This window comes from Chenopodium album, chromosome 10, assembly GCF_948465745.1.
Source record: "Chenopodium album chromosome 10, dcCheAlbu1.1, whole genome shotgun sequence".
Taxonomy (NCBI): domain Eukaryota; kingdom Viridiplantae; phylum Streptophyta; class Magnoliopsida; order Caryophyllales; family Amaranthaceae; genus Chenopodium; species Chenopodium album.
The window spans coordinates 53,615,010-53,619,582 of record NC_137843.1 but is presented as its reverse complement, the minus strand read 5'-3'; the positions used below and the strand labels follow the sequence as shown (position 1 = coordinate 53,619,582).

At 31.8% G+C, this 4,573-nt stretch overlaps 1 pseudogene; it reads left to right on the top strand.

Annotated features, from left to right (window-relative positions):
* LOC145565405 (anthranilate N-benzoyltransferase protein 2 pseudogene) overlaps positions 1-2,958 on the top strand; it is a 4,111-nt pseudogene extending 1,153 nt beyond the window's left edge.
* The last annotated feature ends 1,615 nt before the right edge of the window (positions 2,959-4,573 follow it).

The following is a 4,573-nucleotide window of genomic DNA, read 5'->3' as shown; positions in this document are numbered from 1 at the left end:
GGTGTTTAATTTTGTGGTAGGTCAACACTGGAAAAATTGGCCAATTGTAACGGGCAAATACAAGTTTATCTGCCAGATAAACGAATTTTTGTTAATCTGGTGACATTTCTGTAAATATATTGAAAAAATATGGTCATTTATTCAGTACTTTTGGTAAGCTGTCCAATTACTGTTTGCAACTTGCATTTAGGAAATTACACATGTACCCCTCAACTAGTACATGAAAAGACACATGTACCCCTCTACTAATACTTGAAAAGATGATTATACTCCCAGATAAACAAAATAATTTGGAGAATTAACTGGGCACATCTCAATTGTAATAATCCGGCTAAAGCTAGTCTTTTACAATATTTTACCTTTTATATTATTATGTATTTTCTTATAGCTATATTATTATTATTATTATTATATATTTTCTCACAAATTCTGAATTTTATTAAATAGTTTCTGAGTTTTTTTTTAGAAAAAATAGATTATGAGTTTTATCGTAAATAACTAGCATTAAAAAATCGGACTATTAGCCAAAAAAAAAAAAAAAAAAAAAAGAAAAAAAATAGTCAATTATCATCCCTATCTCCATCAATAACATCGCCATCATTTAAAAAAGCTTTTGACAATTACCTTCCCAAATATTACAAATTTTACTGCATGCAAATTACAATCTTCTACGTGTAACAAATCAATTCATACACCATCCATCAACCATGCAACCTGCTTCCTCACCACAAATTTCACCTCCATTTTTGACCTATCCAAGCTTCTCGTAGTCACACTTTAACTATCAATTTCATCTATAAGTAGAACTACACTTATCCACATTTTATTCCCAATGCAATCAATTACTACGATACTCACACCTTCAAATTAAATATGCTGCATTTTAACACAACAAAAACCCAATTTATATACCCCAATTCTTTTTTTTTGAAAGAAAAAATTTCATAACATTATTATTATTAGTAATTTCTTTTTCCTTTATTCATCAAAACTATACTAGCATCAAAGTAAAGAAATCAACCATGGTACGTCCAGCTAAAGAGACACCAAAAGGTAATCTTTGGCTATCAAAATTAGACATGATAATACGCCAACCATACTCGCATACTAACGTTCTCCACCTCTATACAAAAGCTTTCGAAACAGACGTTTTCGAGGAGGCTCGTAGTAGAGCCTTAGTGCCATTCTACCCATTAGCAGGGCGGCTAAAATTCAACGATGACAACGGAAGGTACGAGATCGATTGCAATGCAAAGGGAGTCTTATTTCTCGAGGCGGAGTCGACGGAAGCTCTAGCCGATCTCGGGGACTACTTAAGTCCCGACCCTCAACTCATGAAGGGGTTGTTTCCTACGTGTGACTACTCGGGAGGGGTCTCGTCGTTCCCTATACTACTAGTGCAACTAACTCGGTTTAAATGCGGGAGTGTATGTCTTGGGTTTGCTACACATCACCATGTATGTGATGGGTCTTCACATTATCACTTTGTCAACTCGTGGGCTAGATTGGTCGAGGGTTAGACCTCGATGTTTATCCTGTTCATGATAGGGTTGCTTACCTTGCTCCTCGTGACCCCCCTCAAGTTAAGTTTCGACACTTGGAGTATGAGCCATCCATACCTCCTTTAGCCCCAAAGGGCTTATCAGGTGATTATGTCTTCCGCCCATCCAAATCTGAATAATTGACACAGTCAAGTTTGACCTACATGTCAATGTACTAGTTTAATCTTAAATGTATATAATTTAATACTAGTTAAAAGTATTTAAAAAATTGATAGTTTGAAACTTTATATTTATACGGCTATATCTATTTAACGTCATATTTTATGGTACAATTTGTTTTTAATAGATTACACCCTCCATTTTTAATCGCAACACTAGGTACTGCATATATATAGTTTTAGGTAAATTATAAGGAGGGGACTAAAAGGAGAATGTAATAATATAAATCATAGTTGGTATCAGTATATTTAATTGTTAGTAGGAGAGATAAATAATAATAAAAAAAAAAAGTACTGTAAGTGGGATTGATAGAAAAGAGATGAAAGAATAAAATATAAATGAGTCATTACCAAAAATAAGGAATTATTACAATTATTATGAAACGGATGTAAAACGAAAATATTATGATTATTACAAAATGCATAGCTAGAGTACTAAATATCTATGGTCAAACTTTAGAATGTAAATAATGAAAAAAATTTCAACGTCTAAATTATTTGGGAGAAAGGAAGTAACTTTTGAAGAAGATTATTTTTGCATAAATTAACTCGAAATTCACTACTTGCTTAGGTGAAATGGTTACAACAACCGAGTGTATCTTCAAGCTCACCAAAGACCAAGTTAACAGCTTAAAATTACAAGCAACTTCTCAAGTAACAAATTACAAGCTAAGTACATTTGACATTCAAGCTGGGCACGTGGGCGCAGTGTATGCAAGGCGCGTGGATTAGCAAACGATCAAGACGTCAAACTTTACATCACCGCAAACGGACGGTCAAGATTGAAGGATATGGCAATACCACAAGGTTAATGTGGTAATATCCTCTTTCATGCAACTTGTGTAGAAAAGGCAGGAGATGTCACATGTAAACCACTTTGGTATGTTGCGAGTAAGATTCATGAGGCAATTAAGAAATTAGATGATATTGAGTATCTAAAATCAGCTATTGATTACGTGGAATCCCATCCAAAATTATCGGATATTTTTCATGGGCCACAAACTTATACAAGCCCAAACTTCTCAATAAATTCTTGGGCTAGGTTACCTTGTCATGAAGCTGATTTTGGGCTTGGTGAGCCCATTTTTACAGGTATTAATGGACTGAAATTTGAGGGGCAAACTTGCATTACACCATGCTCAACTGGTGATGGTAGTTTTTCAGTGACCATTAAGCTTTTCACATCTCATATAAAGGCTTTTAAAGAGTATTTCTACAAGATTAGCAGCAAACTTTAAGGACATAACTATTTATTGTGAATCTTGCACGATTCTTGGAAGGTTCTTTCATGACTTTCTTTAAAGTACATTTTCCTTGAATGAAATTCAAACAAGCTAATAAAAGTGGCAAATCTTGTTTTCGTGGGCGTCGTGCTTCTAAGTTTTTGCCTTTTACTTAATAGGGTTTTCTTTTTATAATAATTAAGCATTATCAAGATTTCTATTTTATTTATAACTTGTAATATCTTAGTAAGGACTCTAAAGTATGGTTTATTAAAAGGCATGGTCATTCATTAGTGAACAAATAAATTTCAATTTTATGATTAAAATTATATTGGCTTTAAGCTAAAGCTTGTTGCATTGATTATTTGAAACATTCTTTTTTCCAAATTTGTTTTTTGCGTTTAATAAGTGAAGTGGAAAAAAAAAAAATCCTAAGATTAATTACGCGAGTGAAACCTAATCAATTAAGAGAGACTAATTAGATTAAGAAAGAGCAAAGCCAATTTAAACTATCTTTTTTAAAAAATAAAAACACATAAAAATAAAAATAAAAAGACCATCCATTGCATTGTGAAATTAAGGCCAGGTGAGTATTGTGAAGGTTTAAAATTCAAGATTTATTTACCTTAGTCTTAACAAACATTTAAAGCTTGTTGAAACCTAAAAATTGGTGTAAGTACCAAATAATGTTTTATAAACGACGGAAATCGAAAAGGTATGTATTATGTACTCTCAATACTAAACTTACAGATTGTAGGAACAATTGTATTCCCAGCATCTGGATTATTAGATGATAGCTCAATTTCTGTGTGGCTGGCTAATATACACCAAAAAATACTGGCCGGGTAACCATTGAACAAGTAACCCTAGACTGATCGAGTAATCCCTATTGACCGAGTAACTCATGACTGAGTAATCGACTCCGACAATATGATGTGATCAGCCACGTATGAAACTTTGTGATTAGCTAAGCAACAATGTGGTAATCCTCTCTAAATCTAATAGCAAATGGTAACATAAAACTTTTTAGTGATAATCTTTCATACACAAATACAAATTTTATTTTATTTTATTTTATTTTTTTTCAATTTTGAAAAAAATTTAAATAACCCTACTTACCTAATCTTATTATACTTAATTCGATTTAATTGTTTAAAACAATGTATCAGTCAATTATATATAATGTTTAAAAAAAATATTGAGAGATTATCAAATTTTCGTTTTTGTATTGCATTGATTGGCTCAAATCTAACCGCTTGGCAGGGAAAACTAGTGCACGATTAATTGATTAAATAAATTAATCAAATTTTAGCTTATTGGCAGGAAAGATTATGCTTTGATCACCATATCTTCCTAATAGCTTAACGACAAGGTGGTAAAGGTAATCTGTCTCTATGACTCTTAACTACTACGATTACAATAGAGTAGCAAATAGCCAAAAACTAAAATTAGAACAAAATCTTTGATTTGAGCCTAAGAATTACCTATTGATCAAAATCTTTTTGGATCAAATTCAAATATATAATATTTGTACGTATTTTAATTTTAATATATATAACACATTTATGCTAAGCTTATGTAAGATGTAAACCTAAGAAAAATTCATTACATCAAAATCATAACAAAAAAA